The 12,425-nt window shown below is 40.5% G+C and overlaps 1 protein-coding gene across 4 annotated transcripts in view; it reads right to left on the bottom strand.

Annotated features, from left to right (window-relative positions):
* LOC111156914 (Rho GTPase activating protein 26) overlaps positions 1–12,425 on the bottom strand; it is a 440,327-nt gene that overhangs the window by 86,900 nt on the left and 341,002 nt on the right. The gene's annotated exons all lie outside the window — the stretch shown is intronic.

The raw sequence follows: 12,425 nt of genomic DNA, 5'->3' as shown, positions 1-12,425 counted from the left end.
TTACATTAAGGAGTCTGGAAAATCATGCTCCAAATTACTGTTGTTCACTTAACTCTGAAACTTGAACACATGCAAGCTGTTTAAAGCCTGCTTACTGTCTGGCCACTTTCTAGCCAGGCCAAGGGTTTGTCTCTGTGCTAAAAGCTCAGCTGGAATTCTGATGACAACCTGACTTTTTCACAATTTCCTTGGTTATTCCAAGCCTATTTTGTTTGAAAGAGGTAATTTCAAGAAAATCAAATGAAGTTTCCTTCATTCTGTTAAGAAGAATCGCTGTAGAAATGACCCTGCCAAATGATGCCAGTGTGGGTTCCTATCATTTATGACCAGTGGATTTATGGAGCTCTACCACGTGGCTGGAACAATTCACAAGTTTCACAGAGACTTTCCAAATTAACATAAAAGAGGGGGATTTATTCTCTGCCCCAAGTGCCCTATTAATTCTGTCCAAACTTACTAATTGAGTTAGGAACCCTTTAGAAATAAAAGTTATTGGGAAGGCCATAAGCATTCTGGAAGCTACTGAGGAATAAAACTGTAACATTAAAAAAAAAAAAAAAACAAACTCTGCATATCTCTTCCAAGTATTCCCAATTTCAAGCTTCCTGTAAGTGGAATTAGCAGACCCATAAATACTAGCTTCTGTTTTCCTTTAAGCTACATGGGAGAGTGGTCAGCCTTCTGGATTCACAAAGGCCCAGGCCCAGTCTGGGTTCTGTTGTTTACTCAGTGGGCAACACCTACAGCAACACAGTGGGAGGGGGAGAGAGATCTCACCATCACTGATAGCAGCACCATTGCCATATCACAAAAAGTCCAACAAAGGAATTCATAGCCAGCATATGGGTAGAAAGCAAAGAGGCTTTGAAGCTAGGCAGACTTGGATTCAACTCAGGCGAGAGCCTCAACAACTCTGAGCCTGTTTCCCTCTGCAAACGAGGATCTAACACCTGCCTCGCAGAGCCATTGAAAAGTTAAGGCATGGTAAGTGCTAGAACCTAGCAATGAGTGGACAAGAAATGGTAGTGGTATAATGACAATAAAATAACCAAAATTTGTTGAGTGTTCATCGTGCTATTTGCATGAATTATCTCATTATTTTACTCACAAGAACTCTATAAAAAAGGTACTATTATTCTTGGCATTGTGAAGGTGAGAAACCTAAGACTCAGTGAGATGAACTGATTTGTCCAAGGTCACATACTTGAATGCAGCTGGACTGGAACTTAGCATGACCATCTGGATATTACCCATGTGTGGTTTTATACCTATTATTAATTTGAAAGACATAGGACAAAATAAGAAGATTCCAAGTTTTACAGTCCAATGGATCTGACTTTAGTTGCTTACTAGTAGTTCTGTGACTCTGAGCAAGTTGTATAACTCTGTGACCTTCAGATGCCTCATCTGTAAAAACTCCCGGGAGTGTGGTGAAGACCAAAGCACCTAACACAGTTTGACACTCAATGTTCAAGAGACATTACTGCATTCAATAAAAAAGTATAAGAAGAGAAATAACTGGAGACTCAACAATGAATTATTTGCAGTCAGGACACGAGGATTTAATTTATAAGTGCAAATTTAATTACTGCTCTTTGCAAAACATCGATCTTAACTGCTTACAGCAGTGTTAAAATTTGCTGTTCTTTTCCCTTGCGTTGTCTACAAAATCCAAATTTCACTGCCCATCCCCCTGCCTGCCTGAGGCCCACCCCGACAATTGTAGACCACTGCCACTTGCAAAATTCGTTGTTAGCGGTGGCACATACACATTTTTACACCTTTTGTGATCCCATTCATCACATGCTTCTGTAATTTACAAAGATTAGGAGCCTTCCTATAATGTGTGGGGTGCACTCTTTATTATGTGCTGTGATATTTATGGGAGGAAAATTAGGTCCTGATAAAGAGTTCCTGGTCTATAACTGCTAAGTAGCTCTGAGACAATAAATCAATGACAGAGGCCTGGGGATAACAAAGCAAAACAGAAGAAACTGAGCATTTTCCTGAGACACAGATGCACGAGTTCCAAGTATTAAAGGATAAACAAATCTGGCCTTGTTTAATGTGGAGTTTATGCTTTGGGAGTGGATGGCTGGAACCACAGAGCAGGGCTCACACACTGCCCTCTCCTTCTCATGACACAGTGCAGCAGGGCTGCTTAGGGTCTGAGAAGCTATAAACCCAGTGCCTTTCCATGGGAAAGCTGGGCAAGTCTTTTTTTTTTTTTTTTTTTTTTTTTTTAAAGATTTTATTTTATTTATTTGACAGAGAGAGATCACAAGTAGGCAGAGAAGCAGGCAGAGAGAGAGAGAGAGAGGGAAGCAGGTCCCTGCTGAGCACAGAGCCCGATGCGGGACTCGATCCCAGGACCCTGAGATCATGACCCGAGCCGAAGGCAGTGGCTTAACCCACTGAGCCACCCAGGTGCCCCAAGCTGGGCAAGTCTTATTAGCAGGGCTCATTTATAGCAACTGTTAAAAAGCCAAATTCATAGGCTACAGTGACAGGGTTTTTAAGGACAAGTGGGAGCCCAATACCTTATTGATATTAGCATTTTGGCAGAGGGATCAACAATGTAGAAAATAGTTTGGGGAGTTTTACTAAAAGTCCTTCAGAGAAAAAAAAAAAAAGTCCTTCAAAAGAAACCAATTCCATTTAGGAACTGGGGGCATATCTAGATAGATGGCATGCCTGGTCATCCATTGGATGCTGTGATTTTCCCAATTTCCAGAAAGTTTCTCTTTCCCGTTCTCTTTGCCCATGGAGGAATAGATGAAAACATAACAAAACCCCATCCTTATTTAAGCTATATTAAAGGAGCTTCATAATTCAAACAGTGCTCAGTTTATCTGGAGCTTATTGGGAAGGAATATATATGTTCAGATTCATAACCCTATCGCATTAAAGAAGAGTAATTTGCATAGCACCTGACACTCAAAAAAAGAAAAAAGGCCTGTGACAGAAGCACTCCAGCCCTACATATAAGTAAATCTAGCTTTTTTTTTTTTTTAAAGATTTTATTTATTTGACAGAGATCACAAGTAGGCAGAGAGGCAGGCAGAGAGAGAGGAAGGGAAGCAGGCTCCCTGCTGAGCAGAGAGCCCCACACGGGGCTTGATCCCAGAACCCTGGGATCATGACCCGAGCCGAAGGCAGAGGCTTTAACCCACTGAGCCACCCAGGCGCCCCAAATCTAGCTTACTTTTAAACCTCACATGGGCAGGACCAAAAAGAGCATACTCGGGAACCAATGGAAGGAAAAGTAACAAAAAATTAAAAAATGAAAATCAATGAACACATATAAAAAAAGCCATGACCATAAGATACAAAACTAGCTTCCCAAGCAGGCAACAGCTCCAGAGATTATCTTAATGTAGTAAAGCATCGAGGCATTCTTCATCATCATCAGTAAGTTGAAATATCGAGAACATGAAATAAAACTGCCAAATACTTGTCAGTTGCCGGAAACTATTTAAATCAATTATATTTCACTAACTGATAGACATTTTGTGCACAAACCCCAACGGTGGTGTAATGGATTTCAATTCCACCAACATTTTGGTAAAAGCAGGTCAAGATAGCTTGATGGTTGAAAATCAAGTCAGCTCAAGACAACGGCACCAAAAGACACTACCATTTTAATGGGAATGCAAGGTTGTTTAGGACTTGGTGCTTATACTAGGTGTTCAGAGGGGTCCCATCCATGCTTACCAGGCTCTTCTCCTTGACGGATAGGATTAAAAGTTAACATACTTTGAAAGGCGACACTGATCTTTGGGCATTTCTAAGAATTAACAAGTCAAAGATCAACACTCCTCCCTCTTACAAAGCAAACTGATGACCTGGGAAAGGAATTATGATGCTTTCTTTTGTAAAAGAACAACAGGCATAAAAAGGGGCAATGGTGATAAAAGCATGTGGTGCTTAGGCACATGAACACATCCACACTCTGCTTCATGTGCAGAAACCCTTTGCAGGGACACGTGCATGGCTCAGTCAAACACCTATTTTCAGCTCAGGTCATGATCCCCGAGTCCTGGGATTGAGTCCAAATCAGGCTTCTTGCTCAGTGGAGAGCCTGCTTCTCCTCTGCCTGCTGCTCCCCCTGCTTGTGCTCTCTTTCTTTCTCCCTGATAAATAAATAAATAAATAAATAAATAAATAAAATCAATCTTAAAAACAAAAACGCTTTTGAGTGCCACAGCCAAAAGAAATATGGACCATTACACAATGAGTGGGTCCAATCCTACCCTTACAGGTTGGAATTTAATAGGAAGATAAAACTCATGCATATATACATTATTAATCTGAGATTTCACATTCAACCGAAATTATACAAAGAAAGTAGTATGGGGGCGCCTGAGTGGCTCAGTGGGTTAAGCCTCTGCCTTCGGCTCAGTTCATGATCTTCGGGTCCTTGGATCGAGGCGCGCATCGGGCTCTCTGCTCAGCAGGGAGCCTGCTTCCCTCTCTCTCTCTGCCTACTTGTGACCTCCCTCTCTGTGTCAGATAAATAAAATAAAATCTTAGAAAAAAAGGTAGTCTGTTTCCTTGGTATGGTTATTCTTTCCCAAACATCTAAAATTTTCAAAGTTACTGGCAAGGTAACCTTTAACCAAAAAAATAAAAGGTAACTATTTTAAGTAGCAAAATTCCTGAGTGTTGGGGAATCTTAGATAATGACAGCACTCAACATTTTGTTTTGTTTTAACTAGAAGCATATAAATTTTGGTAACTTCCACTATAACCCCAATATTGGCCTGCTTGATATTTCAAGGCTCAGAGTGATAAACTATAAGCTAGGCAAAGACTGTGTCTCCATACAGAAATGGTAATTTTATATAATGCATTGTTACCTTAAAACAAACATGGAAACAACTAAAGTTTTAAAATCTTTCCCCTTTGATATCTGACTACAATCTAAAAAAAAAAAAAAAAAAAAAAAGATAGAAAAAGAAAAGAAAAAAGCCAGTCTCTTAAGACTTTTCTTCTCTAGGTCTCACTTAATCCAAGAACCAAAAGTATGGAGTCATTGAAAGGAAATGATGCCATAAATTAGAATTTCCCTTTAAAATTCTGGCAAGAAGAACTAAATAAAAGCCATTAGGATCTTACTCTACCCTGTGAAAAGTAAAGGCTGTAAGTCAAAAATGACACTCTGAGACTTTTTTTTTAATATAAAGCCACAAGTTTACAACAATACAGTCAACTCTGCGATTTTTGTCCTTTATTTAACAAGTGATTTTGATATCAATAATCAGAGTACAATTTGGTTCAGCTTCCAGGGATGACTTTCTAAAGTGATGATATAATCATTTCACCCCTTTAAACTTGGAAACCTGAACGCTCCCATTTTTCAGGAGTAAATGCAAGCCCTTTTCCATAGCTTTCCAAGTACCTGACAATGGGCTAAAGCCAACTGTGTGGTAGCATCTCCCACCATTTGCTAACATATAACCCACGTTCTTTCACAGCCATGTCATTTTAATACACATAAGTTAATTAATCCCTGGAAGGCTGTCACTCATGTCTGAACTCTTTCTCTGCCTAGAAATGTCTTTATCTGTCTGAGCCTGGTACAAGCAGAATTAAGTGATTTCTCCTCAGTGATGCCATATACTTGACTCATCTTACTGGATGTCACTAAGCACGCTGTATCATGCTTAGACATATCCTGATAAAATTGGAGGGCCTTGGGGAAAAGGTCCCATCTTACTCCTTTTCAGCCAGTAGGAGATGCTCAATAAATGCATGGCACAGAGATAAACTAGAACAGATTTCAGTGGCTTGGGTTGTGAAAGCAGTTCAGACCTAGTTCTCTCCTGAAGGCTGTTTCTTAAACTCTTTGCACTTCAGGTTCATGATTTGTAAACTAGAGGCAAAAATACTGACCTTATAAAAATTAAATGATATGATGGATACAAAGCTGCTTGGGACAGTATATTGTGGATAAGAAACTATAATAAAAGTTAACTACTACTGCCATTATTACATCTAAACTATGTACCTTACAAAGATCCATTACCGTCAACAGAGTAAGTCAATCAATATGTATTACCAAACATGGAAAAAGGAAGATCCCTACCAGCCCCCAAACATAATCCCTATCTTCTGGCTTTTTCCTCTCTGCCTCCACTTACTGTGGGATATTTACCTCCTACAACTGTTCCAAATATCACTCTTCTCACCGGGTCTGCCAGGGGAGGCAAAGGACAAGAGTTTCTGGCCATATGCTTTAGCCAGTTCAAACAAAGAAACCTTTCTCCTCTCTCTCTTTTTATTAATTTTTCTTCTCTTTGAAAAGAGATGTTTCATCAGGTAAAAGAAACTGAATTTTCTGGCTAGCAGACATTCCCTATCCCCCTCTTTTAAATGTCAATTTTAACGACAAAGATGTGTTTCCAGTTATAGACATTGATGAGTTAGTTCTCCATACTGAATCTTTCAAAGGGTATTTGAGGACAGACTTGTCAGTATCACCAAATGTCTGATGTCCCCTGGCTGTGTAAAAAATGGCAATGCTGAGAAGAATGCTTTCCGTAAGAAATACTGAGGAACTGCCTATGTTCATCAGAAGCCTCTCATAAGAAAGCAATGTCTTGGGGCGCCTGGGTGGCTCAGTCATTAAGCATCTGCCTTCGGCTCAGGTAATGATCTCAGGGTCCTGGGATTGAGCCCCACATCGGGCTCCCTGCTCAGCGGGAAGCCTGCTTCTCTCCCTCTCCCACTCCCCCTGCTTGGGTTCCCTCTCTCGCTGTGCCTCTCTCTGTCATAAAAATAAATAAAATCTTAAAAAAAAAAAAAAAAGAAAGAAAGCAATGCCTTTTCCAACAGGAACTACAAGCAAACCTGCCAGGCATGAGGAGGGAGCCCTTATGGCAGAACACCTGCACAGATGGCAGCTCACAACTGCTCTTTCGCCTCTAGGTGTACACGGCTTCTCTCAGACAGAGGTGCAGTCTCTTTCCCACCCCTTCAACCTGGCTGGCCTGCTGACTTGCTTTGACCAACAGAATGTGCTAAAGCCAATACTCTGGTCTATTCCAGGCTGAAGACTTAGGAGGCTTTGTGGCTTCTGTGTTTGCCCCCTTGGAAATCTGGCCCAGACTATCAAGTGACGAAGGATCACATGGAGATAGAGAGGCCACAGAGAAGAGGATCAAGGTGTCCCAGCCGACAGCTAGTACCAAGGTTTCAGACATGCAGACTAAGACCATCTTGGAACACCCAGCTGCAGCCAAACCACCCCAGCAGATACCACATGGGAGACACGGGAGCCCTCCCCAAATATCTGACCCACCGAATGGAAAGGAAAAAAAAAATTCCTTGCTGTTTTAAGTCACTAGGCTTGGAGATGATCTGTTATGCAGAAATAGATTTAACTACAACAGGCATCTTATGGTTTTCTCTCTCTGTCTCTGAGTGGCTCCAGTCGCTAGATGCCTGGGCTGCTACACCCTCTTTCAGTACTGTATCTATTACTTCTATCTACTATTACTATAGTTCTATTACTTAATTTTATTCCAAGGGAACAAGTAAACACCTTCTACGAAATGTTCTTAACAACCTGAGAGACTATTATATCAGTCATTGCAGGGGTACATACCCTTAAGACCTATATTCAGGCTTGTTTCAAGGAAGAGGGCATATACTATCGTGTGCTTCTAGTTGGCAGACAGGACGAAAAGATGCTGTTGGAAAGCATTTCTTCAAGTGAGGTTTAGGAATTTTGTCCAACTTGTGACACTAAAGTTAGAAAAGTAGTCACTTGTGGACATTTCTGTATGTGTGTTCATCTATCTAGAGAATTATAGCCAAGCCTAAGGGAATGCCCATTAAATATTAATTAAGATCTTAATAGTGTGAATTTTAAAGAACATGTCTCTGACAATATTCATCTGAGGACATTAAGAGAGCTCTGGATTTGATGACCACAGTTCAGTTCTATTGGGAGAAATTTATCCAAAGCATTGTCTCCAGAAAGGCGGGGGCCACAGCATGGCCATGGATGCTTAGGATTCCTATTAAGTGAACTTCAGAGGCTAAGCCTAAGGTAGGAGCCTAAGGTAGGAACGGCTCATTTTATACCAGACCTAAAGCTATATTTAAAAAGGAGTCTAGTTGCCTTACCCTAAATTGTTTTTACCAGAAAGACAAACCTGATGAATATGAAGGACGTTGTCCCAGAAGAATGTACGTATCTAGGTCTTGCAAACTTTGGCCCATCATGGACCCCAGATTAAAAACCTCTATCAAGGGGGTACACTAGCTCCTTCAGGACTGGGGACAGGCACTCTGGGGCTGTCTTCATCCCAGAAATGTTTTCACTCATACTCTTTCATCATTGGCTTCCACAGGAACATAAACCCTAAATGTGATTCATCCACTCTCTGGCATAGACTAATGAAAAGGAACATATAATGAAGCACTATAATACTCTTAATACTGTATGTACCTTAACAAATACACAGCAGAGAGTAACATAATTTATAACCCACCAAACCAGATGAGTATTTCCCTACCAGTTCTTGCCCATATACTTACAGGCCTAGCCATGCACTTCATTTTTCATTTCTATTTCTGCATTTTGTGCCCTAGGCAGGATGGCTGCTTGTTTACACAAGTTTCAATATTGTTGTTAGAACTTTCTGGTCCTTTTTTCTTTCATGCTACTTTTGAATTTGCTTGCTGGCTTTGAAAGCCCAAAGACACCAAAAAGAGTTGCAAGTTCAAAAATCATTGGACACTGCCTGTTATAGGCTTAAATACAGCCCATTTGGGGAGATGGAACATAATTACATGGCTCATTTTTTGCATATCTGTCTCAACATTTAATATTTTATTCAAGAAAAGATCAAATTACAAAAAGTATTATTTTGGGAGGGAGGACATGTGACATTCAGAAACAAACTTGAGCTCTATTTTCTGGGCCCTTTGTTAAGAGTGCTAAAAACAATGGTTTAGTTATTAAACCTTACTTCATGCCAGATTCTTGGCTAAGTCCTTGACATATTGTACCTTATTTAATCCTCAGAGAAAACCAATTGAAGGAATGTGGCAAACTGGCTAGTTGATCATCAAACTCGCTTCCCCTAGCTCTGAACACATAGTTAGCTTGCTTTCCCAGCCTTCCTTACAGTTAGATGTCATCATGGGACTGACTTCTGACCGATGGAATATGGAAGAAAATAGGGAAAGCCTCCTCTGTGCTTAGGCCATACAATCTTTCCCCGTCTTACAGACTCCCTCATTTTCCCCCACTAGTTGACTGCAGAGATCTGCAGAGCAGAGGGCGGAGCCACCAGATGGAAGGCACCTGGATTGCTTAATTACCACCTTTGTAATACCCACAGAGAACTCTTTTGTGACCAAGAGATAAACTTCTATCCTCCTGAGTCACTGATATTTGGGGGTTATTTTTTCCAGCAGTTAGACTGTACTGAAAGTACTTTTATGAGCACAGAGAGCTTAGGGTAATCTGCTCATGGTCACATAACTAGAAAGAGGTGACAGATTTGAATCCAGATGGTTTCTCTGTAGAAAACATTTTTAACTGCTATTCAATTATATTCCTTTTTCACAGGTTCTCATATATCACATAAAGTTTACCTATACCTGATTTAATTATATTTGAGGGAGGTGGTTAGATGGAGGTCCAAAATTTGGAATAGAGAAAAGATAATTTCTTCAAATAAATCATTTGATTTCCTATCTCTTTATTAACCATGTAAAAGGGGGCCATGCCCTAAACAACTGTGCAGGATACTTGCTATTTTGGGAAAGTTATATTCAGAGCTTCTTTAGTAGTAATTAATGCTCCACAGCAAATTACCTCAAAAACTTAGTGGCTTAAAACATTTAGCGTCTCTCCCAGGTTCTATGAGTCAGGAATTCAGGAGGGGCTGAACTTACTGGTTTCTTACGAGTTTGCATACATGTCAGTTGGGGCTGCATCATCTGAAGGACTGAACAGGACTAAATGATTGACAACCAAAGTGGTTCACTCACATAGTGGCCCAATTGGTCTGCTTGTTGGTAGGAAGCCGCACTTTTGTCCCACAGGGTTGCGTGACTGCCGTTACAACGTGGTGGCTTGCCTCCCCCAGAGTGAGCAAGTCCAGAAGTCGAAGCAAATGCCCTAAGTTCTTATTTGATCTCTCTCCATTAGTTTTGCAATTTCCTATTAATTACATTGGGATCAATACTGGGATCCCCTATTCAGAGAGGGGAACACACAGAGCAGTGGATACCAGGAGACAAGGGTCACTTGGAGCCATTCTGGAGGCCAGATACCACAGGAGCCCATTTGTTCAACACATATGTACTGAGTGCCTACTGAGGACCTGGGGACAAAGCTGTGAACAAAACAGACACAAGTCCTGCATATGTCCAAGTGGATATATCCAAAGAAAGAAGCATATATCCAAGTGGAGGTCAGAAAGGCAACATATTTAATCACTAGGCAAATTATGTATATACTAGGAAGCTCCAAGTGTTATGGAGAGAGAAAACAGTATCAGGGAGAAGGGGAATGCTGGAGTTGGGACTATATGCAATTTTAAATAGAGATAATAGAGAGAGGTTTTGGACTCTTGTTTTTAGGGAGGTTTTTGATCACTGCTTCAATCTTGTTACTGCTTATTGGTCTACTCAGGTTGTCAATTTCTTCCTGTTTCAGTCTTGGTTTATAGGTTTCTAGGAATGCAACCATTTCTTCCAGGTTGCTTAATTTATTGGCATATAGCTGTTAATAAAAATTTGTAATGACTGTTTCCATTTCCTTGTTGTTAGTCATGATCTCTCCCCTTTCATTCATTATTTTATTAATTTGGGTCATTTCTCTTTCCTTTTGGATAAGTCTGGCCAGTGGTTTATTGATCTTATTAATTTTTTCAAAGAACGAGCTTCTAGTTTCGTTGATGTATTCTACTGTATTTCTGGTTTCTAATTCACTGATTTCTTTGCTCTAATCTTAATTATTTCCCTCCTCGTGCATGGGTTAGACTTAATTTGTTGTTGATTCTCCAGTTCTTTAAGGTGTAAAGGTAGTTTGCATATTTGGGATTTTTCTATTTTTTTGAGTGAGGCTATGATACTCTATGCGGAAAACCCAAAAGTGAACCATGAGAGACTATGGACTCTGAAAAACAAACTGAGGGTTTTAAAGGGGAAGGGGGTGTGGGATGGGTTAGCCCGGTGACAGGTATTAAGGAGGGCATGTATTGCATGGAGCACCGGGTGTTATACGCAAACAATGAATCATGGAACACTACATCAAAAACTAATGATGTACTGTATGGTGACTAACATAATAAAAAATAATAATAATAAATAAATAGCGAGGTCTACGTAGGCCTCACTTAGAAGGCCTAAAAGAGGTGAGGAAGTATGCTCTTAAGTTACATGGAGGAAGACTGTTCCAAGTACTGGGAAGAACAACTGCAAAGGCCTTGAGGTGGGCATCCTGCAATGTGTAAGAACAGCAAGCAGTCAAAGCAGCCACAGGAGTGAAGTAAAATAGCAGGCCATAGATGAGATGAGGTAAGTAACAGAGGCAAGAGCAGAGCCTGGGTAGGACCTCCCAGGCTCTTGTAAGGGCTCTGACTTTCACTCCCTGAAACAGGAAGCCACAGAAGGTTCTTAGCAGACAAATGATATAATTTGATTTAGTACTTTAAAAATTCCACTCTGGTGGCTGTTATCAAAATAGACAGGCCAAGGGGTGCTTAGGTGGCTCAGTTGGTTAAGCATCTGCTTTTGGCTCAGGTCATGATCCCAAGGTCTGGGATCAAGCCCCACATCAGGCTCCTTGCTCAACCAGGAGCCTGCTTCTCTCTCTGCCTGCTGCTCCCCCTGCTTGTGCTCTCTCTCTCCCTCTCTTTCTGACAAATAAATGAATAACGTCTTAAAAAAAAAATAGGCCAAGGGTAGGAGAAGGGAATAAATTAGGATGCTGTTGTAGTATCGAGACAAGAGATGATGATGGCTTATTTAGAGTATTTTCAGTGCAGACAAGTGATAAATAGTAGTCTGATTACAGATTTATTTTGCAGGTTATCTAGCACAATTAAATCACCATTCTAGGTAGAGTTTTCAATTAGGATGGACAACATTTTTAAATTATTTTTTATTATGTCCCAGCACTGTGGCTGTCAAATGGTGTTTCAGAGAACCCTATAAGTTCTGAGAGACTTCTTAAGGATGTGCTATTGGAAGCTAAGGTGGGACAGATGTATAAAACTTCATGGCCCCCAACCAAGTTTTGTAAGGGCAGCTCTGTGTTGACATACTTTATTATGTGAGACGAGGGAGATCATTTTAAGAAGGACAAGAAACTCCAGTGCCCTAAAAGAAAAGACAAACTCCCCCCAACATACACACAGTATGAAAAATTACACCATTTAGTTTAATCTCCCTAATAT

Source organism: Enhydra lutris, unplaced genomic scaffold (genome assembly GCF_002288905.1).
Source record: "Enhydra lutris kenyoni isolate GAN:26980312 unplaced genomic scaffold, ASM228890v2 scaffoldscaffold50, whole genome shotgun sequence".
Lineage (NCBI taxonomy): Eukaryota > Metazoa > Chordata > Mammalia > Carnivora > Mustelidae > Enhydra > Enhydra lutris.
Note: the sequence above shows the minus strand (reverse complement) of the source record. Positions and strands in the feature narration are given on the sequence as shown.